The following is a 27,329-nucleotide window of genomic DNA, read 5'->3' as shown; positions in this document are numbered from 1 at the left end:
ACTCGTTAGTCTGATAAATACAGTTCAGGGTCAGACACCAAGACACACATTTTGGCGAAGTACAAGATAATTTCGACTGCATATTCTTCTTATTCAATTTATTCGACATAGCATGCAGCTTTTCTTGCATAACAATTGTGTTACTGAATTCGAATTAGATTTCTTTATGTGTAAATATTTAGCGTACTACAAACTGCACGAGAAATTAGGCTACTGGTTTTATATATAGCCTCATTAATGAGTTCCTCAGCGAGGGGTGGTGGGGGGGGGGGTTGCAAAACTGATATAGCAGTCACCGTAATCAAGATGTCTCGGACTCGATTTTCAGTGGCGGCACATATAAATAGTATAAATACCGTCACAATAATAGCAATAATAACCTGTGCTAAGGTGATTATGCATACCCATAAACCACAAGGTAAAATGGTTTCTGTGAAAGGGGGAAATGAACGTATGACAATTAAGGTAACATTGTCCAGATAGGCTACTGAAACGCTCCTTAACACTCCCAAATAAATTAGTCTGCGCTTGCATATGTGTGTGAGGGGAAGGGATAGGGGAGCGTATAGTTTTGAATTCTATTACCCACGTGTTTAAATGACATTTCAGAAGCTGAATATCTTTTCCCCGGCATCCTTAAACATGACCTTGAGACTGCGTATCGTATCGTTAACTAAATAACGAAGAAAAGGATGGTAATTGGACATTATTGATTTTTTGGTGTAGTTCACTTTTTTTTTCTGTCACTTTTGACTAATCGCGAATATGAGGATGAGCTCTGCATTTCTCCCTATATTTAAGTCGCAATTAGTCATCATGCACAGTTTTTTGCTCCACAACTACGTAAGTTTGAATAGAAAAGGATAGTTACAAGGAACACAGACATTTTCTAGTAAAAAAGCATGATCTCGGCGCTTTACAAAAGTAGGAAAAACATTTTTTCTTTGTAATTAACAAACCACCCAACTTTTTAACCGCTACGGCCACTAGGCCTAACCATAACAAAGCGTATCAGGTTCAACTACAGTTTCTGCCTCGATCAATACTCTCATCACGGGAATTTTAACGTCCTTTCTACAACAATTCTTTTCTCAAAAACCACGACAGTGCAGTTATGCAACGTGCGTGTATAAATTTTAGCCACAGAAGATCCTGCATGTGTAGGGTTTCGAGGAATAAAGAGTGCCTGACACATGGCAACCGTTACGGAGTAAGGGGGACGGAATGGATAAGGCCGCGTTTACACCGAATGTTCCCTGCAAACGTTATGAACTCTTTGTTACCAACACGGTTAACAACAGATGTTGTCAAAATGTTGGTAGCCATAACACTACTTTCACTTTACTTTTGTTAATAACTTTTGTTAACATTTTGGCTGCCAGATGCCGACCGTGGAGGACGTTGTACTCTCTGTGGCAGCATGTGTCATTTTGTCGAAACAGATAAGACCGAAGATTCTGGGTGAGACCTTCACTGCGGACAGGAGCTAATTGTAGGGGAAGTGCCCTTTGATCTGTAGCGACTTCTAGTGGATAACAACATTTCTGTTTCCAACACGGGAAATCTGTTGAAAACATGAGATGTTGATAAGAAATTCACAAGCGTTCTTCGAAATATTAACGACATTTGCTGGTAACATGTGTGAGCAACCCCGGTGTAAACGCGGCTTAAGAGCATGGATAAATCCAGGAAAGTTTCGATACAAAGTTTGTTTTCCAACAGTTTTGTTATCCTGAATTGGTATTGAACTACAGCTAGGATCGTAGCAGTTAGTTAACACACTATTCTGTTCATCTTTTGAAACTTTTCAGGTACTACAAATCGACAATAACACCCGATTTGATTTGATTTGATTTAGTTTATTTTACTTCGCGTTTTGTGCCTCTTGGCTAATTTGCGAAGATGGGGATGAGTGATGAAATGATGAAATTGATGAATGGACATTCACAAACAACCAAGCCCGACCGGGATTCGAACCCGGGACCCTTGGCGTCGCAGCGCGATGTGCTAACCGCTCGGCCACAGGGTCGGGCGACAATAACACCCGAAATAGACGATTACGTTACATTTACATGTAAATGTAATGTAATTGTTTGAGCAATGTTAATTTGTTCGAGCAATAAAATATAAATAAGAATTTAAGAACTAAGAATATGATTTACATTTATTGATTTTACAGTATATTGATTGATTTGGTGTTTTAAAGTCTGTTTTATGCACAGTAAAGCCAATCGAGACTCGACCTACAGTTCAAAGTGGTATCCCAACAACTATGTGCCTCCACCTGGTATCGAACCCGTCGAACCTGGGACCCCTAATTTACAAGGCAACGACGCACAATATATTTCTTTCTGTACTGAAAACTTCCGTTTCACTTTACGGAAAGAATATAGAAACTTAGGAAAATATACTGGCTCTAAATTAAGAATCATAACATTGTGTAAGATGACATGAACTTTCGCTTGCTATTCATAAGTAAATATTGAACAGTATTTATTGATTTCATTAAACAAGGGAACAAATGAAAAAGTGTGAGCAAAATAATTAGTTGCAAGTCTAGATTCAATGGTGACAGTTGTTGCTTGATATGTTGAAAATCTCGCCGTAACTGCCGACCTTAAGGCACCATGCAGTGCATATCGGCTCCCTCTCTCACTCTGTGTGGGAGTATGTAAATAGGAGTCCTAAACCAGCCTCAAATATGGTGTTAGAGATTTCAGAAACCGGAAAAATTCGATTGAAAATTTAAAGTTCATGGAAAACTTAAACTAATTTTACCTCGGAAAATAATAGTTGTCTCAATAATCAAATCGACTGAGGAGAAAGTATTTTATATTTTAAACTTTTTGGATGTTATTGTTAGTTCATTCAAAATATCTTGCTCATGATAACCTGTACTCAGAAGAAAATTGCTACTACGAAAGAAAATTTCGTAGAACGTTTAAAAGACAGAAGGTAAAATTTTCCAAAATATTGAATTCAATAATTGTCTCTTCATTCCGTTTCCAGTCTCATAACTCTTATTTTGATCAAATATTGCTTATTTGATATATTAAAAATGTTTATGTGCAGATCTACCTGCTAATTTTATAGATCAGCGTTTAAAATGTTTTACATTATTAATGACTAGGCTATATATCTTGCAATTTCTTGCGCAACTCACACTGTTTCACATGCAAAATTATTTTTCACTTTCAACCCCTCTAGTGCATTCCAATTTAATAATTTGATTCCACCCCCCAAATAATTTGAAGCTACAGAAAGCAGTGATAATTCCTAATACTTTTGCCTTACGAATTTGAAAAAAGTGGTACAGCAGCATGCCTGTGGTTTCATTTGAGGTGGGGGGCTAAACCTAGAGCCTATTGAACGTAGAGGCAACTTTAGTAAATAAGGCACAAACGGGTTTTCCTCTCTCCTTATGTATGTGTTTGTATGTGTTACCCCAGAAAACCAGAGAAGACGTAGAGTGAGGTACCGACAGATTTTTTCTTAGTGTTTAGAACTAAGTTACAATATTTAGAACTAAATTATAATATTTAGAACTAAATCAACCTTTTTATTTGCGTATTTTATTCATTATTCATAAATTAATATTCATATATTTATAAGACACAAATTATTCATAAACCAAAAGAGTTGATATAGTTTCAAATATTACAAATTAGTTCTAAATATTATAATTTAGTTCTGAATTTTGTAACTTTCTTCTAAACACTAAAAATGAAACTGCCGGTATTTCATTCTCATTCTACCTCTACTAACCAGGTAGGACATAACAGCGGTGTTGAGAAGCACTGGCCTGGAGAAAAGATTAAAAAATTGCTTCAATGTAAGAGAGGTGGTCAGAATTGCAACAGCGTGTTTGTGTTCTTTAATTTACATATGTTTTCAGCCACTATTGGTGACGACAAAGGTGAATTATGAGTTACAGTTACAAAGGTACACTCATACCCAGGCCAGAACTTGAACATACTTGATTGATTTATTTAAATTATGGACACGTCAGCACATTGGCCATTGGCCATTTAGCACTCACTTGGGTTTCCAACCGAGTTCTCACTGCTTTATTTGAAAATGTTGATTTTTCTCAAAATTTCGGAGTGGTTCTAGTCCCTTCAAGGCTCCCCCTCTTCTGCCTACGCCAGTGATTACAATCGAGACAAATACTAGAACTGCTGTGGTCCGCAGGGCAAACATGTCAACACAAAGCAAAGGATTATGCTGCCTGTGTGTCTGGGCTCCAGAGCCTCGTAATTCTGCAGAATGCGGCCCAGGCCTTTGGCACGTGGAATTTCTACCCTTCACGAAAGTCACACCTTACACCAGCCACAGGGAATCGAACCCGGATCCCTCGCTACGTAGGTTACCAGTATACCACTCAACACGCTCGACCACCGAGATATCTACCTGTACATATGACCCAATAAAAAAGCACAGAAGAATGCTGCACGCTAGGTTGATGGAAATCAGATAGCCTAATTATTAAAGAATACTTTTCACTGCAAGGTGGAAGTTTAACGACTAACTGATAGAAATCATACTATACAAAAATATTTTAGTTTGTGTATTTTTTACTTCAGAAGATGTATACTTTCTTAAATATTCCCTCAAAATATTCTAAAGTTCATGAAATACTGTTGTTTTGTTAAACAAACTTTACTTCTTTCCCACCTGTGTATCTCAGATGACGTCATACGCCAGAAGGGCGAGTTTTCAGGACCGGGTTGCATTCACCTTGTGGTCTTTCCACAATGGGAGAGCGCCAGCTCTAACCCCTATACATTTGTTCGTTCGTGGATTTCCCCTATAACACGTGTCCCTTGCAATTGTTGATATTGCATGATGTACGTAACACTCCGTGGTGATGTGGTTAGCACAGGTGTCTCGGGTTTAAATCCTGGTCTAGACATTGGTGTCATTTGTTATTTCATATCATCCTCATCTTCGCGATTAGCCAAAGGTGGCAGAAAAGGGAATTAAAATAAACCAAATCAATCAATCAATTATGGAGATATTTTAGAATGAGTAATCTTGAAATTCAGTCTGGCCATTATTTGTTTTGGTCAGTTTATAAATACTGTGAATCCTTCTTACAACATCGCAAGTATCATTAATGTTTTGGATTTTGCTCAAGCAAGACTCCCAAGTTGTTGTTTTTAAGTCGTCTCTCTTAATGAGGGCCCGACCCTGTGGCCGAGTGGTTAGCACATCGCGCTGCGATGCCAAGGGTCCCGGGTTCGAATCCCGGTCGGGCTTGGTTGTTTGTGAATGTCCATTCATCAAATTCATCATTTCATCACTCATCCCCATCTTCGCAAATTAGCCAAGAGGCACAAAACGCGAAGTAAAATAAACTAAATCAATCAATCAATCAATCAATCTCTTAACGAGGAACGCTAGTGGCAATCCTGCCACGCCCCTGCTAGTTATGTCAGAGCAAGCGTTTGCTGTGTTGGGTTGCATACGTACAGGATAAGCGCTTTCGAGGTAAACTTTATAGGGAAAAGTTACTTGTTTTTATGATATCTACCAGCTCCCAAGCATTGTTGGAAGAGTTTTGCGAGTAGTCCAATCAGCCCGTTTGAACGCCCTCTTGTGAGGAGCTGAAGTGAGGAGCTCGCCTTAATGGATTTTTCTCGTAAGGCAAGAGCTCTATTTGATGGCGCAGTGTTGCTAGCTTCTTACTCGAAAAAATCACCAAGGTTTTTGGTTTAACCTAACCTAAAGCAAGGGGCTGGCAATTTTTTTCTCGCAGTGTTGGCAACACTACACCCGAAAGTAAAGCTTGGTGGGGCTTGTTTTGATAGTTTGCTCTTGTAAGGCATAAACCCCCCCCCTATTTTCGGACACAATATTACTAACATCTTACTCGAAAAAATCACCAAGGTTTTTGGTCTAACCTAACCTCAAGCAAGAAGCTGGCAACCTTGCTTGAGGCTTGTTTTACAGTGCATAAAGCAAGGTTGCCAACCCTACTGGTACTTTTGCCATAGCCTTTTACAAAAAAGAGAGAGGAGAGAGAGAGGGAAGAGTTAAACAGCCGACAGCCTACCTACAGCTTTTCTTGTCTAACCTAACCTAAAGCAAGGGGCTGGCAATTTTGCTTGAGGTTTGCTTTACAGTGCATAAAGCAATTTTTGCCAACCTACATATACTAAACAAAGAGAGCCGGCACTGCCGTAAAAGAGAGAGATGGATGGATGGGAACACTACACGGGTTCAACGTCATCAAATAAAAATCGCCTTAATGTTTTTTTCTTGTAAGGCATGATCTCTATTTTCTCGCAGTGCTGCCAACTCCTACCTACACTTTTTTTTTAGTTGGCAAGGGCTAGAGAGAGAGAAAAACTTATAGCTGGGAACAGTAATGAACGAATGCGCCATATCGTAATTTTCCAACTCCCGGGGGGGGGGCAATGTTTGTATATCGTAACCTTTGTAAACCTCTCTCTCTCGGGGAAACGATGTGCCGCGCACGCACACACACGCACACACGCACGCGCGCGCGGGGCCAAAATTTTTGAATTTACGGCTGGAAAAATGTTTTTCTATGACATGTTTTCGTTCGAGGCAAATTCGTAGGTAGATATTGTTAAATAAACATTAATATTGTAAATATATATATACTTATTGTATTTAGTTTTTCGGTATCGAAAAGCGACTGTCATATTGTATTTGAAAAAATATTATGCTTTTGCCTGTGGATATCTAGAAAAACGACAATTTCGTTCCCTCTCTCTGTATATGCTATCAACGTTGACACAATGACACAAATTCAACAAATACGTAGTCAACGTACATCTCTTTTTTTCCTGACAATTTCGTCATCTGACTAGGACGGAAATGGGTTTTCCGCGACAGGAAATACGTTGCTCTGTTTCTATACAAATAATCAGAAATCACCACATGCACTTCGCAACTATGCTTGGTGGCAGAGAAAAAATGCAATGAATTTTCCGGTTATTTATTTCATAACCTTGAGCATCTATTGAAGATAGATTCAAAACAGTATTCAACCGGCGAAATGAAAACACAAAGTAACGCCCGCTCTCGTGGGTGCAGAGACGGGGTCAGGGACTATAAAATAAATAACCGGAAAATTCATTGTATTTTTTCTCTACCACCAAGCATAGTTGCTAAGTGCATGTGACTGAAATGTAGGGGGGGGAGAATGTTCTAGAGAATTTGGTTCTTGGATTTCTATTGGTCCACGTTGCGTTGGCTAACATATCATTTTTGGCGTTATTAGAAAGCCGTATAAAACTTAAAGCGCTGGTGTATAAAGTTCTGTTTCATTTTCAACGTCAGTGAAGAGCATTTCCGCAGAATTTCTAAAAGTAAGTAATTTTGTTTCTTAGCTCGCATGAGTTGGTTTTGATTTATAAGTATGGCAATGCTTTTGTGGAAGAAAATATACTCACAAAACATGCAAAAAGAGAGAGAATATAGAAGGTGTTTCATGTCTCTCTCTGTTTTTATATATTTGAAGCATGCATCTTGGTAGCTGGAATATTTTTTTTCTTCAGTGTGCTATTGTTGGTAGGTTGGAAATATGTGTGCGGGGCATATTTCAAAAAAATAAATGTGTTAAATTGTTAGAGGAAGACATGAAAAATAGAGGAGAGTTGCGTGTTTTTGATATCTAGTGGAAGTACTGATTGATTAATTGAGTTGGCATTTTTTTGAAGCCTATTTTATGTACAGTAAGGCTAATCGGGATTGGACCTACAGTTTCAAGAACCACTTGTACGGGTATCGAACTCTTGATTACAAGACAACGATGTTATCGCTACGTCATCGCAGAGGTTAGTAGAAGTACTGATTGATTTGATGTTTTAAGTCCACTTTATGTGCAGTAAGGCTAATCGGGACTGGACCTACAGTTTCAAGAACCACTTGTACGGGTATCGAACCCTTGAATACAAGGCTATCGCTGTGCTAACGCAGAGGCTAGTGGAAGTACTGATTGATTTGATGTTTTAAGTCTATTTTATGTACAGTAAGGCTAATCGGGACTGGACCTACAGTTTCAAGAACCACTTGTACGGGTATCGAACCCTTGAATACAAGGCTATCGCTGTGCTAACGCAGAGGCTAGTGGAAGTACTGATTGATTTGATGTTTTAAGTTTATTTTATGCACAGTAAAACTAATCGGGGCTGGACCTACAGTTTCAAGAACCACTTGTACGGGTATCGAACCCTTGAATACAAGGCTATCGCTGCGCCATCGCAGAGGCTAGTGGAAGTACATAGTTATTCGAATCTTATTTATTTAAAATATTTAGTTTTTTTTTATGCACGCTTATTGATTTTAAACCTAAAATTAAATAAAATCCGGCAATTATATCCAATTATACTTATGGCTACAACGAGCATTGAGATTTTTTTTGCTACGTAAACAAAATGGCTGACATGCCAAATATGAACAGGCTATATAGATATGAGAGAGAGATGGATAAAAAAAGTTAATTAAAATTTAATTTCATGATTGCAACACGGAACTTAATGATTGATTTAGTTTATTTTATTTTATGTTTTGTACCTCTTGGCTAATTTGCGAAGATTGGGGATGAGTGATGAAATTGACATTCACAAACAACCAAGCCCGACCAGGATTCGAACCCGGGACCCTTGGCGTCGCAGCGCGATGTGCTAACCACTCGGCCACAGGGTCGGGCAAGTGTTGGTATATACATAGACCAAAGTTACATGGTTCTAGGCCCCATAGGAGCCGAGAAAATCAATGTCTTGGAAAACGTCTTAAGACAAATATCTCAATCTTTAAGAAAGTCGACTTCCGGTATCTCAAGATGTTACTTCCGGTCTGTCAAGAAAATTTTCTTAAGACAAAAATCTTAAGACGTTTTCCAAGACTTTAATTTTCTCGGCTCCTAATTGAGCTAGGATGATGATTTTAGGTTTGTTGGATAGAATTCGACGAGAACTATTCGACTAGCAAATAAAATCGATTCCACCCCCTCAAGTTTCGGAAATACAGACAATTTTTTATTTTTTTGAGAAACTTGATTTGCCGGCTTAGTTTTTGCCCTAATTCGAAAATTTTAATAGAATTCGATGCAAAATTAGAAGTACTCTACAACTTATTGGAGGGATGATGACTACTGCCTGCTGTTTTCGAGTTATTTTGGATTAAAATTTCAAGATGCAATTTCTAAGATGTTTTGTAATTCATCAACTATGGGTTGTAGGAAAACGATTCTTGCTCTATCTGCTATCGCTCGACGAATACTATAAACATAAATAATACTTATGGTTTGATTTTTAAAATGGCGAGCGGAAAATAACTATGTTTTCTGAAATTATGATTTATACTTCATACGCCAAGAGGGCTGAGGGTTAGAAAAAAAAAAGTTTGTTTGGTAGAATTATGTACACATAATATTTTTGTGTTTTCTATACACAAGCCTAATTATTTTTTTTTCCAATTATTTACAGGATTTATTAAAAAGCAAGAAGTAACATATACATAAATAACACATTCCCACCAAACCCAACACCATTGTGAATTAGCCTTCCAAGGTTTTTTTATTGCACAATATTTTTTGTGGCACTCTACTATATATATATAAAATAACATACCCCACAAATATTTTATTATAGTGAATTAGCCTTCCAAGATTTTTTTTATTGCACAGTATTTATTTTGTGGCACTCCACTATAAATATATAATAACATACCCACAAATATTTTCAACAAAATGCAATCTGAGAAAAGTTGCCCTGTGTGCAAGATAACCATATCAAGCCAAAATTTTGCAAGACATTGTCGTACCTGCGCACCTGGTAAGCGTGTAACCGCTAAAAAATCATGTCCCAGGTGCGGTATACATATTACCATTAATAATTTAAAAAGGCATATAACATCATGCAAAGTTGTCGTCGGAGACCCTGTTCCCCAACCGTCGACCAGCTCGACCGAGAGGAAAGCAGAAGCCGACTCGCCACCATCCGCCAAACGCGTCAAGCCTGTGGCGAAAGCGAACCAGTCTGCTTTCCAGCGTTTGTTAGAGGATTTTGTCATCACTTCGGAGGGCTCATGCGACGTGCGTAGTTTTTTGAAGAACGAGCAAGCCAAAATCATTTCCATCCTCGGCGATGCGCTTGCAACGCACTCCACCAAATTCTACGCATCGCTACGTTGCCAGTACAAGAAGCCGTCCGATGAAATTTACAGCTTCTGCCACAACACCAAGGCGAAGACGCTGCATCTGGCGGATGTCGACAACCTCGAGGTCATCTACAACCAGTTTACCGATGAGCTGGTGGCAAAACAGGAGGAACATCAAGCTAAAGGCTCGTGGGGTTCGCTGTGTGGCGAGCCTCACGAACTGTGCGTCAAACTTTGTAAGTTCATACCTCTCTCCGCCTCCAGCTATGTCCCCTTACCACCTACCATTGTGGCAAAGAAGGCCGTCCTGAACATTCAGAACAGTGACGCCAAGTGCTTCGTATGGTGTGTTCTGGCAGCGTTGCACCCAGTTGAGCCAAAAAACCATCCACACCGAGTTAACCACTACCTACCCTACGAGGCAGAACTGGAAGTTGCCATGGCTGGGATCGACTACCCGGTGGAGGTCCCGGATATTCGCAAGTTTGAGGCCCGTACACGCAACCCTCGGTTGGCTATCAACGTTTATGGCCTCACCGACGAAAATATGGTGTACCCTATCCGGGTGAGCGACGTAGACGACGATGGTGCGCAGGAAATTCACCTTCTGCTCATCAAGGACGAGACCCATCACCATTACACCCTCATTCGCTCCCTCTCTCGGCTTGTTTCGAGCCAACGGAGCGGTGATAGTCACCACGTCGAGGTGTGTTGCAGGTGCTTGTCAATGTTCGACGGACGGGATCAACACAATTACCAACATGTTCGAGGCTCCAGCATCGCTGCCGAGAAGCTCGCTCGCCACAAGTTCTACTGTAGTAACAACGAGCCTGGGGTGGCAGTCTTGCCCAAACCTGGCACCGTGGAGCGTTTCCGCATGCACGGTGCCATGGTGGAGCATCCCGCTATCATCATCGCGGATTTCGAAGCCTTCCTCAAACCCCTGTCCACTTGCGATCCCGACCCTGAAGTTTCTTCCACCACCCCTTACCAACTCCACGAGGCTTCGAGTTATGCATACGTTGTGGTGCGACGAGACCAGCACATTGCCCCCGAGCCCTACGTGTACCGTGGTCCCGACGCAGCCAAACACTTCCTCGAGAGGATGGTTGTCGAGGCCAACGAGATAGGGAAGGTACTGTTGACCCCCAAGTCTATGCTCCCACTGTCTCCCGACGATCAGCGTAGACACGACGAGGCCATCGCTTGCCCTGTCTGCGTCAAGGAGTACACCGCCAACAACCGTAAAGTCCAACACCACGATCACTTTAACGGTAGGTATGTTGGTCCTTGGTGCAACGGATGCAACCTCATGGCCCGGGACCCGCGATTTATCCCTGTGTTTTTTCACAATGGCTCGGGATACGACTTCCACCACCTCGTCAAGCATCTTGGGTACGACGACATGCGAATCAACGTCCTGGCGCAGAACGAGGAGCGTTATATTAGCTTGAGCAAGTGGGTGCGAATCCCAGGATCACGCTCTACCGTCGAGCTTCGCTTCCTCGACTCTCTGAGGTTTCTCCCGGCAAGCCTCGATGCTCTCGTGGGGAAGCTTAGCGACGAGCAAATGCTCATCACTTCTGCAAACTTTCCGAACTTGGACGCCGGCCTCTTCAAGCGTAAGGTGGTCTATCCCTACGAATACATCACAGACCCTTCCAAGTTCGCGGAGACGTCGCTACCTCCCCAGGCGAAGTTCTACAGTCTGCTACGAGGTTCGAACATCACCGACGAAGAATATCACCATGCCCAGTCCATGTGGCGCGAGCTGGGCTGTCGAACTCTCGGGGACTACCACGACGCCTACCTCAGACTTGATGTGACGCTCCTCGCCGACGTGTTCCAGACGTTCCGTGCGACCGCAATGAAGATCTACCAGCTGGACCCCGCCTACTTCTACAGTCTCCCCGGACTGGCGTGGTCAGCCATGTTTTTGGTGACGAAGATCGAGCTGGAGCTTCTTTCCGATTATGACATGGTGCTGTTTGTGGAACGCGGCATCCGGGGTGGCATGGTCCAGGTGTCGCAACGGTACGCGCGCGCCAACAACCATTACATGGCTACTGGCTACGACCCCTCACAACCGTCCAGCTACATCATGCACACGGACGTGAATAACTTGTACGGACACTCCATGATGCAGCCACTCCCCTTTAGAGACTTCGAGTGGGCCGACCCCTCCAACTTCAACATCGAAAGCTTCGACGATTCAAAACATGGGTTCTTCGCCGAGGTTGATCTGCAATTCTCCAAGAAGCTGCAGGATTTGTTCAACGATCTCTCCCCTGCACCCGAGTTCAAGTGTCCACCCAATTCCAACCAGAAGAAGCTCATCATGGATTTCGAGCCCAAGAAGAATTACGTCCTACACTACCAGAATCTCCGGTGGTTGATGCAGCAAGGGGTCACGGTCGACGCAGTTCACCGCATCCTCAAGTTCGAGCATTCTCCGTGGTTGCGTCCATATATTGAAGTCAACACCGAACACCGCACCGCAGCCACGTCGGAGCTTGATAAGGATTTCTTCAAGCTTATGAACAATGCGGTGTTCGGGAAAACCATGGAGAATGTACGGAATCGTGTAGATGTGAGGCTAATATCAAACAAAGCACAATGTCGCAGGCTCGTAGCAAACCCGTTATTCAAATCGAGGACCATTTATAACGAACAGCTTGCTCTGGTGCATATGAGGAAGGGCGAGGTGAAGCTCAACAAGCCAATTTATGTTGGCGTCTCAGTATTAGACCTGAGCAAGCTGCACATGTTTCAAATATATTATGGGATACTACGCCAGCACTATAACGACAATATTAGCCTACTCTACACGGACACGGACAGCTTAATATATCAGGTTCGCACAGCCGACGCGTACAAGGATATGGCCACGGTTCCATCTTTGGTTGACCTCTTCGACACCTCAAACTATCCCCAGCCGAACCGATACGGCATCCTGGCTCGCGACAAGATGGTGGTCGGCAAACTCAAAGACGAGAAGAAAGGTGATTTAGGTCTCGAGGTTGCAGGTCCTTGCGCCAAAACCTATGCCATCAAAGCCGAGGGCAGCGTTACCAAGAAGGCCAAGGGTGTCGGCAGACAGGTGGTTCGGGAGAATTTCATATTCAAGGACTTCTACAATTGCGTCAAGAGCAGGTCGCGGGTTCTAAGAGCAGAACAGCGCATCCAGAGCGTCGACCATGTGTTGACCATAAACAAAGATAGAAAAATTGCGCTAAATCCTGATGACAATAAGACGTACATCCTCGAGTGTGGTATTCACGTATCGTCGTGGTGGCACTATCGCTTAGCAAAAAGCAAAACCTGCAACATATGTCCATCTTCAACAGAAGATTCATAAAAACAAAACAAAACAACAAAAAAAAAACATTTTGACTGTCATTACAAAAAACTTTGACCGTATTCTTAAATAACCAGCATGCCTATGAATTTGTTCGGTTTCAAAAAACAGATCATTATGGAAACCATACCAGATCATGAAGTCTTACCTTCCGTGTTACCTAAACTCAACGGTCTGTTGATCATTCACCTCAACAGCATTTGGACGAAACTGAATGACGATGTGAGCAAGATGTTTTATGTTTTTAATAACAATTTAGATTTCTACGAAATTCCGATCGATGGGAAACTTCAAGTCACCGTGAATCCGGAAAACGCAGGCGAAATCAAAATTTCTACCGGCAAGAACATTTTTCGAATCAAGCACGACAAGATGCTTTCTAACATTACGTACGATGTGTCTGCCGGAGATTATTTTTACATGGAACTCCTCGGAGATTACGACAAACTTATTCCTCTTTTTGTAGAATTACGAATCGTCTATCCTATTATAAATAACCGTTAACCAAAAATGCCTAACGACATTTTCGGCAACACCAAGCGTGTAGACCATGCAGAAAAGATTCTCATGTTGGACATTCGAGTTAAGAAGTTGAGGACCGATTTGATTGCTTTGCAGGAAACCTTAAACAAAAGTTTAGAGTCGGAAATCGCTACGCTCCAAACGCAATGTCTCGACCCCATTCTGAAAATCGATTCCGAACTGAAAACGCTCATAAAAAATTATGTCGACGTACCTTCTTACGACAACGTTCAAAATATACAGTTGAGCGTGGATTCGCTTCAAAATGATTTGGCCAAATTACAGCAATTTCAATCGAAAAATGAAGATTTGGAAAAATTGAAACTCGAAATCGAAAAACGAACTTCCGCAATAGAAAAGAATTTCTCTGAACTTCAAACCGTCGTGAACGATATAGACGCAGAACGCTTGCACGTCGTTGTTTCCAAATTACAAGAAGAATTCACCGGCACGTTGGAAGAAATTAAATCCAAGTTGCAGAATTTGGAAGATACCATGACGAACCTACCATCGTCGGACGAACTGCAGGTCATCGGTAAAAGCGTCGCGAACATAAAAATTCAATTGGAGGCCTATCAAGATTTCGAACACATTCAAACCACCATCGCTACGCTTCAGGCGTCCTTGGAATTGATCAACGAAGAAATTAAAAATATTCACGTTCAAGCAAGCGCGTTGACGATTATTCAAGACACGTTAAGCACGGTTCAGCAGAAGATCGAATATTTAGAAAGTTTGAACGTCGAAACGAATCTCGCTCATTTTCATCACGTACTCGACAACATACAGGGTGACTTGGAATCGTTACGGACGAGCGTGCCTTCGAGCGAAGATTTGGAAAAATTGAAAACGGCGGTGACGGCACTATCCGATTCGAGCGACATCAAAAGTTCGTTGAGCGATCTCGAGAGTAGGGTGGCCAATCTCCCCACCTCCAAAGAATTACACGCTTTGAAAAGGAACATATCTCGAATGCTGAAACGACTGGAAACGGAAACGGCGAACGTGGAACAGATTCGAGACGAAATCAGTTCGCTGGTGTCGACGCTGCCCACTTCGCAGAGCGTAGCCGACCTTCACACGCAGTTTACAGAGATGCGAAGCATCGTGAACGATCTTACCGAGAAGAGCTCGAAATTGAATCAAGTCGAGAACCTTCAGAACATCGTCGTCAACATCAGAGATCAAGTTGGAGTGCTGGAATCCACGCAGGAATCGACGCTGGCCTCTTTCGGTGCCAAGTTGCAAGAACTCAACGAAAACTACAAGCAGTTGAACGTGGAAGTGAAAATCAAACCGTCGTTTTCTGCCGTAACGGATACCATAGTCGAGCATTTGCTGCCCATCGAAAATAAACTCGGACAAGTTCACAGTAATCTGCTCGGCGTCGACACTAAATTCGCTAAACTGCATTCTCTGCAAGCCATCGAAATCAACAGCGTACCCAATCAACAGAGAATCTCCACGTTCGTCGAAGGTAACACACTGTACATGTTGCATCCTTATCATCCGTACTACAAGTTTCTCCTCGATGGCACGATTCAGATAAACGAATTTTCGTACTGGTCTCACGGTAGAAAAGCTAGCGTTCCCACCATGACCTTGATATCGAATCGTGGTGTCCAGAAAGTAGGAAACATTCCTCTGGCACGTTGGAACGAAACGCGCAACATATATGAAATACACGAAGACGAAGATCTCACCGTTTTCGACGTGAGTGCCGGCGATAAGCTGATCATTCAAAACACGAGCGAGGTGCCACCCTCTTTGAATCCCATCACGCTGGTGCTTCTCTTGAAACGTAATCTCTAAACAAAAAAAATGTCTAGGCAAGCCATCGTCGAAGAATTGCATAAACCTGCACGCCGCAACTACGAACGTTTGGCTGTGGTAACCAAGGGCATCGACGACCTCTGGCAAAGCGATCTCGTGGAGATGAGCAGCGGCAATTTGAAAAACGTACATAAATGGAACAAGGGTAACAAGTATCTTCTCACCGTCATAGACACGTTTTCGAAATTCGCATGGGCTCTACCTTTGAAGGCGAAAACGGGAACATGCGTCACGGAAGCATTCAAATTAATTTTTCGTGAAAGCGGCGGCAGACGACCACGGTTTCTGCAAACGGACAACGGTAAAGAATTTTACAACGCCGTATTCCAAAAGTTTATTCAAAATCACAAGATTCGACATTATTCGAGCTTCAGTCACATCAAAGCCAGCATCGTGGAAAGATTCAATCGAACCTTGAAAACACACATGTGGAAACGATTCACGCTTCGGGGAAATTACAAATGGGTCGACATCCTACGGGAACTCGTCGACACCTATAATGATACGGTACACAGAACGATAGGCATGAAGCCAGCCGACGTTACCAAGTCCAACGAGCAGCGTTTAATTTCTACCGTTTACTGTCCAAAGTACACACCCACGACAAAAAAAGCTAAATACAAAATTGGAGACCGGGTGAGGATCAGCAAATTCAAACGCACCTTCGAGAAGGGATTCACAAAAAATTGGAGTACGGAACTCTTTACGGTGGTTCGAGTTTTACCTGGAAACCGACACACGTATATAATAAAAGATAGTAGCGGCGAGATTTTGAAAGGAAGATTTTACGAAGAGGAACTCTCTAAAACAAAACACCCCGACACGTACCTCATCGAGAAAGTATTGCGTAGGAAAGGTGACAAACTGTTTGTAAAATGGCTGGGACTTCCGGAAAAGAGTTGGATCGACGCGGACGAAGTGATCTTGTGAGTACGTGGAACGTGGTGAAGCGTCGACCGGATCCGGAAAGTCAAACGAAGAAAAAAAACGGCGAGTTGCTTCCCGACAGCATCCGCTGTCTGATCGTAGGTCCTTCGGGGTGTGTGAAAACGACACTGCTCGTGGACAATTTTCTCCTCGCACCGAATTGGTTAGATTGGAAGAACAGGCACCTGTACGTGTTCTCGAAAAGTTTGGAGCAATCCAAATACCAGCAACTGATGAAACTGTACGATGGTCTGGACATTGCAACATTCGCCTCGGAAATAAAACCACTCGACGATTGTCGTGAAAATTCAGTCGTTGTGTTCGACGACGCCATCCTGGAAAATCAAAATGAAATTCGCAACTTTTTCACGCAAGGTCGTCACAAAGGAATGGATTGTTTTTACCTAGCTCAAACGTTTTCCAAAATTCCAAAACAGTTAGTGCGCGACAACGCTAATTTCATATGTTTGTTTCGTCAAGATCACACCAACCTCAAGCATGCGTACGATGACTACGTAGGCGGAGACATGAACTACAATCAATTTTCGGAACGCTGCTGCTCTACTTGCTGGAACGGTGACGATTTCGGATTCGCGACGATCGACATGACGAGGAAACCCAACGACGGAAAATACAGAAACAAAATCAACGATTTTCTAAACGTTGCAACGTTGTGAGAAACGACGTGTATAAATAAACATGATGACGAAACGAAAAATCGAGGACGAAAATCTCAAGTTGCGAAATACCTCGCGAAACGCTTCAAAGGTTGGAAATCCGAGAATCGCGGATTCTACGAAGAGAAGAAACATCAGGATCAACCCGTGATCGATGCCATCAGCAGTCTAGGTAAAGAAATTAAAAGTGTCACGGAACAAAATAAAAATTTGATCAACGAACTCGTACCGCTCGCAGCTAAAAGTTACGCCGTACCCACACCTATTTCGAGCATTCCTTCGACGCCGTTCGAACTGAAGGATGCACCGGCACGACGTCGAGCCATAGGCAGCACGTCTTCGGATAAAATCGAGTTGGGACCTTTGGCACGAGACTACCTGAGCACGGGGAAATTCGACAAAGATGAAGTGTTCGGATTGTATCCCAGCATGGAAACCAGCGAAGGCGGTGGTGTGGTGTGGAAGATTGGGAAATCGAAGGTGACCTTCGAAGGCAACGACATTAAAATTAATTTAGGCGACAAGGATAGTTGGAACAGGTATCCGGGTACGGTGGGACTGTGGGAACTAGTCGCCAAAAAGCAGCCGAAAGATTACACCGACGAAGATTACCAAAGTTACAAGGAAATTCTGATCATGACGGATGCCTTGTACCAGAACAACGACGCCTCGCAGAATAGGGTGAAATCGAGCAGCGGCGAGAAGTACAGGAATCTCATCAAACCGATTTGGAACCAGGTCAAAACAGGCAGCGGCGTCAAACGCTACAACACGCTACCCAAAGAATTCGTTTGGGTGGACGACGTTAGGAAACTCGTGGACCGATTGTTGGTGATAGCCGGCGAAGAAAATGCAGGCAACCGTAATTTCTACAACGAGATCTACCTGATCAAAATCATCAACACGCTGCCTCCGAAATTTTGGAACGTGGCCGAAGGAAAGGGACTCGTGAACGACATCATCAACAAGTTACCTTTCGAGATGCATCTACCTGGCTACCAGTACTGCGGACCGGGTACCAAACTCGAGAAAAGATTGGAGAGAGGAGACAAGGGTGTGAATCCGTTGGACGCTGCATGCAAAGATCACGACATCGCCTACAACACCACGCAGACGGATCTGGACGCACGTCACGAAGCAGACAAAAAATTGGAACATGCAGCTTTCGAAAGGTTTGTGAGCAGAGACGCATCGCTGGGTGAACGGGTCGCCGCACTGGGTACCACCATCGCCATGAACACGAAACAAAAATTGGGGTGGGGTATATAAATAACATACCGTAAAAAAACTACACAAGAAAAAATCTCAGAATATATATATAAATAACATACCGTGAAAATAACACATAGAGCATCAACATGAAGCCCAAGGGTGTCGTGTACCAGATACCATACTCCAATCTTAAAAATCTAGGTGCTCTCGATGGGTTACTCACCAAGAAACAACGCGAGAAGAAACGTTCTTGCTTGTCGAAAGGACACGGAATGAAATTGCTGTTCAGCACACCTCAATTGAAAAGATTGCAGCGTTCGCGGAAACAGCAAAAGGTCGGAGGTTTCATATTCAGCATCCCGGCCATCCTGGCAGCATTGGGGGCCGTTGGAAGTTTAGCCGGCGGTAGCGCCGCCATCGCGAAAACCGTCATCGACTCGAAGAAGAACAAGGCGGAATTGGAAGAACAGAAACGTCACAACCTGGCCATGGAGAAGAAAAAGGGGAAGGGCGTGATGAGAAAGTTTAAAAAAAAGAAACAGAAGCACTCACCAACCGAGATATTGAATCTCTGATCGAACCGTTACAAATCAAACACTTCAGAGGAGTTTTCATGTCCGACTCGTTACCTTCAAGCGTTAAAAGAAGAGAATGCGGAGTAGTCAACTTGGACGGTCAAGAAAATCCAGGCACGCATTGGATATGTTACCACAAAAATGATGATAAAGCATTCGTTTTCGATTCTTTCGGAGGTGTTCCACCTACAAATTTAATTTATTATCTGAAAACGAACAAAACCTCTATATACTACAACGACGAGCGCATTCAAAATTTCGAAGACGTGAACTGCGGTCATCTCTGCCTCTCCGTGCTCGCGTTTCTCTCTAAAATAAATAACCCTACGATCGAGGATTTCCAGAAAGCATTGTGGAACCTCAAACAGCATCACTAGGATGGGCGTGTTCCATCTCACGAGCGAATCTTCAATCTTGAAACTCACGCTGCACGACGACATCGTATATCCTAAATCCGTGGCTCTGCGTGCATTCTACAGCATGTACCTCATACCTAACGTCACGCAGCACAACAACAAAATTAGCGTCGGAAGCGAACACATCGTCGTCACGCCAGGCCAATACAATCTTTCCACTTTGCAAGCTCAATTACCCAAAGGCACGTACCTTTCTCAAAATTCGGTCACGCACAGAGTGGAAATCCTATCCGCGACGGAGACCGTGGACCTGGGCACCATGGGAGAACTTTTAGGTTTCGAGAACGACACCAAACTCGAAGCTGGCATCAAGCACACAGCAACCAACATTCCTAAATTCTTGGCCATAGAGACTCTGAACGTACACTGCAACGTGGCGGAAGGTATGATCACGAAATCTTCGGACGGATTGTTAGGAAGTCACAAGCAGACGGGAATCATAGCCACTTTCAAACCAAGTTCCGAGTTCATGGAACCGATCATCTACACGCCCTCTTCGCCGATCTATTTTCCAGTATGTCGCAACCGCATAGACGACATAGAGTTGGTGGTGACGAACGAGAAAGGAGACGTGGTGGATTTCGCAGGTGCCACTACGACGGCCATCGTGGAGATCAACGTATAATAAATAACCATACATGTAAAATGGAGCAAATCGAAAGTTACGAATTGCAATCTTTCCCTCCCAACCGTCGCACGTTCGCCAATCTGAACGAGGCGAACAGGGAGATTGAATACGACGTGGACGTAGGCGACGGGTTCATTCATCCTCACAGAGCGGACCTCTACCTTCAATTCGACGTGGTGAAGAAAGAAAGCGAAGACGTGTTTCCCGCAGCAGCAAACTTGATACTCGTGGACAACTTCGTGCCTCACCTGTTCTCGCAGGTGGAGGTGAGGAAACACAACACCGTCATCGACAGAATAGATTATCCAGGCATCACGTCGACGGCAGAGGGAACATTGAAATTATCCAAAACGGACGCAGCGTACTACCAGGCCGGGGGATTCGAAGCCGGGACCAAAATATCGACGAGAAGTCACACGGTGCTTTTTCCCATGCGGCTGCTGCCTGGTTTCTTCTCGGACTACAAGGAGATCATGTGGAAGGGAGGACTGAGGATCACGTTTCGAAGAGCGGCCAACGACAACGACGCACTCATGCGATACGCTACTTTGGGTCCGGACGGCACCACGCCGATAGCCAACACTTTACCCGAAGCAGCGAAATGCGTCATCCGGAGCATGGAATTGAGAATGCCGGTGGTGGAATACGAAACGAACTACGCCCTCAAGTACAAAGCGGAGATCTTGAAAAGTCCGCAGGTGCTGATTCACTTTCACGGTTACCAGTGCGTGCAGAAAATAGCGTCGGGAAGTCACATGGAATTCGACGTGACGACGCAGTTCAACAACATACAGTTCGACATGCCAGATTTCGTCGTAGTGCTTTTTCAGACCGGGAGAGACAAGAATCAGGAAAAAGATTCCAGCAAGTTCGACGACTGCAAGATCAAGAACGTTTATCTCAAAAATGGACGCAACGAAGTGTTCCCGCGCGAGAATTACAACCTCGACGTGACCAAAAACGATTACCTCAAACTTTACGAAGCGTTCTCGGCTTACAAACGCGTGACCGAGGGAAGCGTGGACATGTACTACACGCCCAGCGAGTTCAAAGCACGGAGACCCATGACCGTCATCAACACATCTAAGAGAAAAAAGGTTGTGGTCAACGATCGAACCAACATCAAGGTCGTCTGCGAGTTCCACGATGCCTTGCCCGAGGATACCCTATGCAGTGTCATCCTGATTGCAGAGAAGTCCTTCGCCTACGACGTGAAGAACGAGAGGGTCACAGAGCAGTTTTAACAAGTTTTTTTAACATCTTTTCTTGCACAAATAAGAAATTTTCTGCACTAGCACAATCAGTTACAATAGCACAATACGAATTTCACTAGTTCAGATCAGTTACAAATGTCAATTTCATTAGTTATCAGTTACAATATCTTTTTTTGCACTATAGCACGAGAGACAATCAGAAAATTTGCACAAAAAAATTTGTTGTTGTTTTTACACGTGAAAATTAACAATAAAATTTCTTTTATCGTTTCAGATGCTGTCGAACATCAAAAACACATACACACACACTAGAAAAAAAAAGCATGCAATTTTATTTGTAACACACACATATTCTCCATCTTCATCAAGAAAATATTATAATAAACATAATTATTTTTATCTATATCTCACAATAAAACTCTATATCCAAAAATATCACAACATCAAATAACACTAGAGTCGTTAGTACACGTTGCATGCATTACGGAGGTCCTCTGTAGGGTTTCATGGAAGTTTGGGGAAAAAAAAAACACGTGAAACCCTACAGAGGTGCGGTTATCTAGAGCCGCAGCCGTTAGAACCTTTTTGGGTTGGGCACCACGCACCCTGGCGGGGTTAGGGGCCAGGTATCCTAAAAAACAACAATTATTATTTTGTTTGTTTGTTTGCGTCACAATACATCAGCGCGCACGCGTGTGTGGCACATCGTTTCCCCGAGAGAAGTTTACAAAAATCACAATATATAAACATTGGCCTTTTTTTTTTTTTTTTTGGGACTTGGAAAAAATTTACAATAAGAGAACATCGCTCACCACTGTTGCCGGCCATAAATCTCTCTCTTTTCATCTTACAGCAAAGTTGGCATCTCTATTTTTTTTTAGTTGTAAGTAAATTGCCAACACACTCTAGTTAATAACGCTACATATTATACGCACACACGCACACGCATACTATATTACCATCCACCCATATCTCCCTCTCTTTTACGTCAGTATATATGTTTGTTGCCTAACCTAACCTAACCTAACCTAACCTAACCTATCTTCTTGTTTAGTATATGTAGGTTAGGTTGGTAAAAATTGCTTTATGCACTGTAACGCAAGCCTCAAGCAAAGTTGCCAGCTTCTTGCTTTAGGTTAGGTTAGACAAAAAAAAACTGTAGGTGGGCTGTCGGTTGTTTAACTCTCCCCTCTCTCTCTCCTCTCTCTTTTTTTTTTTGTAAAAAGCCATGGCAAAAGTACCAGTAGGTTGGCAAATTGCTTTGTGCACTGTAAGGCAAGCCTCAAGCAAGGTTGCCAGCTCCTTGCTTTAGGTTAGGTTAGTTTAGGTTAGGTTAGGTTAGAGTAGGTTAGGTTAGAGTAGGTTAGGTTAGAGTAGGTTAGGTTAGGTTAGGTTAGGTTAGGTTAGAGTAGGTTAGGTTAGAGTAGGTTAGAGTAGGTTAGGTTAGGTTAGGTTAGGTTAGAGTAGGTTAGGTTAGGTTAGGTTAGGTTAGGTTAGGTTAGAGTAGGTTAGGTTAGAGTAGGTTAGGTTAGAGTAGGTTAGGTTAGGTTAGGTTAGGTTAGGTTAGAGTAGGTTAGGGTGGGTGTTGGCAGCTGTCGGTTGTTTAACTCTTCTCTCTCTCTCTCTCTCTCTCTCCAAGCCTCAAGCAAGATTGCCAGCTCCTTGCTTTATGCACTGTGTAACCCCAAGCCTCAAGCAAGATTGCCAGCTTCTTGTTTTAGGCTAGGTTAGACCAAAAAAAACCTTGGTGATTTTTTCGAGTAAAATATTAGCAACACTGGGAGAAAATAAGGCTTATGCCTTACAAAAACAAACTATTAAGGCGAGCCTCAAGCAAAATTGCCAGCTCCTTGCTTGAGGCTACGTTAGACCCAAAAAAACTCTTGGTGATTTTTTCGAGTAAGCAGCTGGCAACACTGCCATCAAATGAGGCTCATTGCCTTACGAGACAAGTCCATTAAGGCGAGCCTCACCGAGCCTCAATAGAGGTTGCAGAACCGGGCTGGTGCATCTACTTTTGCGACACCCTGTATAGTAAACGTTCATGCAACTTCCCACTCTTTAAAATTATGCACTTTTTGCTGATGGCCCGCCATCATAAATTAGTAGGTAGGAAAAGAAACGGATGACACGCTCACTCAACAACAGGCCTTGCATCAGTGGTGCTTTCAAATCTGGGCCGATTAACAATTACAAAAGTCGGAACGAGTTTACGCCATAGATTGAGCTGATGCACTCGTATCCGGACTGAGATTTTCTGTCTTCTACAGATGACTGCAGGCATAGCAGCTTCGTCGACGGACAATATTTTCTAAATAACTGCCTTAAATCAAGAAATGTTCCAAAATAGTGGGACATTAAGTGAGATATAATATGTGGCTTCTTACAACTACATCCATGCAACGCTGTAATGCACTTTACTTTACCCTTGCATGTTTCACATTCATATTATTTATTAGTATTTTTTGTGTTAAGCACTCTACACCTTTCCAACGACATTGAAATCTAGTCTTAAAATACCACCATAAAATAGAGATTGTTCATTTTGTGATCGTAGGCTTATTGCACTTCGTCGCTGTGTATTAGTTGCGACATGTTTTGTGCTGCCATTGGTTGGAAATGTTCCGTGTATACGTCGAACCAAACTGTTTCTTTCAAGGTTAGTTGGTAAAACTACACACAATAATAAAACTAGACCGTATGATCGCAATAATCGAGACAGTTAGCTTCTTGTGCTTTTGTAGTCAGGTCAGTTCGTTCTGCCAAGACGACACCATATACTTTTTATAAGTAGTGAATTGAAAACATTTCTTGTGACTAAGAAATGTCTCCCTCTGTTGCTAATATCGGACTCTTGAGATAACAGTGCAGAATAATGGTTTGTTCGCCTCCACCTCAGTTTGGTGAAGCCACTTGTTTTATTGCGACATGTTATGAGAGTTTCTTAGTCGACATACCAACAAAATGTGACGCAACATCAGTTTAGGGTTGTACAGTCACGGACACTTCTGGGTAGTAATGATTCCATTGTAAGTCAATAGTGTTGCTACAACACAGAAGTGTGCGTGACTACAATATGATTATTTACCATAATATACTTCTCCCAACTCGGCCTCGAGAACATTGGTTCATTTCTTTTTCTTAATCGTGTTTTTTTTATCCTGCGTTTGAGACTGGGTAACGACATGAAGACATACGATATTTAAACTTCTTGACTGTATGCTTGCTTTTGGTGCAAGTGGAACTAGTTTGTTTGAGTTGGTGCTTTAAGTCCGCTTTATTCACAGTAAGGATAATCGGGACTGGACCTACAGTTTAAAGTGGAATCCAAACCACGAAATTCCTCCACCGAGTATCGAACCCGGGACCCCCTGATTACAAGGCGACGAAGCAACCTTTACGTCATTTTTTAAGGAATAACCCTAACCAGAAGTATCCCCCGTTTTTCAGTATATTCTCAAGATTTTCATTTCTCGGTTATTCTCAATTTTAAGTTTTTCTCATTTGGACAAACACAAATAACCGTGCCTTACCCGGGACTCGAACCCGGAACCCCTGGCGTCGTAGCGCGCCGTGCTAACCAGTCCGCCACGGAGGTCGACATGGCCATCGGGGAGGCCTTAGGTGGAACTCGTACCCCTCCTACTTGACTGCGAGAAGAACTACCGAAGTAAGAAAGGACCGGGCGTCCGGTAAAAAAGGCGCGAAAACGAAATGCTTGTGCTAGGACGCAAAATACACCAGCAAACTTCATGGGTGACGTGGAAGTAGAGGTCAGGTGATCAACAGTTACTGTGATTGGGTGGTTGCAAGGAATGAGATTTATAAAACGTTTTATTGTTCGCTCCATTCGCGAAACAAATATTTCTGTACGCTTCACATCAAGTTTATACGTCAATCATTCATTACGAGTATTACAATTATGCCCTATCTCAGAGGATCCCAAACTTTGTAATTTTAAAATTTTTCCGCGGCGCCCAAGTCAGAATGTAGGCATAGGCCTATCTAAAACTTGCAACGCTAAGTTAGTGTTGTTAGGTTGCTTGCCTTAAGTTAAAAAATAAGCACATATTTCAAATTCAGAAACATTGTTTATGTAAAAAGGACCAAATAAGCTAATGTTTGGAACAATCATATCTAAAACCATCTGTAGACTAACAAGTAAGTGACATTTCAGTGAAAATATCGCACCCCTGGGCGCCGCGGAGCACACTTTGGGAATCACTGCCCTATTCAATTTTGAATCAGTTTGTGAAGAAAGGTTTAATTAAAATGTCGATTAAGACTCACACCATTATATACTTGGATAGTTTTACTGTACTGGACTTCTGGTAAATTAACACTTAATTCATTTTACAAAGAAATGAAATAAGTGACTTTTTCCTTTGCTCGTTTTGTTCAAATGTACAGTCTACATGGAACAGCCATCTGAAGCACCACCCTCCTCCACAAACTTAATAACTCCAACAGAAGTAATTTTTTGTCGACTATAGTCTCCAAATTCTGTTCTCAGGCAGAGAGACAAAATCCTAACAATTCTATTGCGAGTGACCCTTCACAACGATGAAGAAAGTGAGATCCTAGTTCCAGCAAATAAATTGTTAGGGCCGCTTCGGTAGATTATAGTGCACGCTGAGTGTGCACAGAAAATAGAGTTTCAAATATAATGAGTGGCTTCGCAAATGATCTGCGGAGACTGTATTTGTATAAGCATTCTCTTCCTTCCCTGAGGAGAATTGAATAAAACAATGGCTTGGTGTAGCTTTCAGAGGCGAGCGGCACGTGACACGCTTAACTTGCAAACCAGCATTCAGAAAGCGACAGGACAAGTTGCATGTGTCACTCTGATTAGGCAATTTTCTAAATACCGTGCTCTTGTTAGCTCATGCGCGATGAATGTTTGAATTTAAACTAACTGTGCTAGTATCGCTTGCCGCTTGTAGCTTCTGTGTGAATTCTCCGTGTCGCTTGTCGCCTGTCACTTGTCGTCTGTCGTTTGCAGCTTTTTTGCTTTGTAAGGGAGATTTCACACGAAAGCGACAACCAACACCTGTCCCTTGGAAGTGAACCAGCAGTAATGAATTGAACTTTTCGAACAGAAGCGACACGACAAGATGCAGGTGTCGCTTGTAGCTTGCGTGTCGCTCTGATTTGCCAGTTTTGTTAATACTGTGCATCATGTCGCTTCGTACTTTTGTTCTCGTATGCGCGGTGAATGTTTTGCCTTATATTGAATTTTCTAATCTCGCTTGTTGCTTTGGTATAAAATCTCCATGTCGCCAGTCTCCTGCCGTTTAAGCAGATTCCATACCGAAGCGTAACGCGACAAGCGACAAGCCTCGGTAATCAATGCTACGTTTCGAACTGATACAGCACGGTAAGCTGCAAATATTGCATGTCGCTTTTTTATCAATTTTGTGCATCGTGACGCCTCCACTTGTTGTCGTGCACGGGCGGTGAATGTTTTAGTCTACAAGCCAAAAGGGACCCGTGTCTCTTATCGATGTGGAAGCACACTGTCGCTTGTCGCCTGCGTCAGAATTCTTCCCCTGACCCCTTCAAGGAGACTTCAGATCGAAGCGACAAGTGGCAGGCGACAACCGACAGGCAACACTGGCATGGACGTCAGCAGGTTTTTTTTCCAGGGAGGGGCAAGGATGGTATTTTTCCAGGGGGGGCAAATAAGCCACATTTTCCCCAATGTTCCCTCAAAAAACATTCTTTCCATTTGAATTTATCATGTTCGTGCATTAAAAAACACTTATTATTGTGGCTGAAATGAAATTATATGTGTGAAATATATTATTTGTTTGACTTTTCCAGGGGGGGCACG

The sequence above is a fragment of the Lepisma saccharinum genome, chromosome 19, assembly GCF_977018435.1.
Source record: "Lepisma saccharinum chromosome 19, izLepSacc3.1, whole genome shotgun sequence".
Classification (NCBI taxonomy): Eukaryota; Metazoa; Arthropoda; class Insecta; order Zygentoma; family Lepismatidae; genus Lepisma; species Lepisma saccharinum.
Note: the sequence above shows the minus strand (reverse complement) of the source record.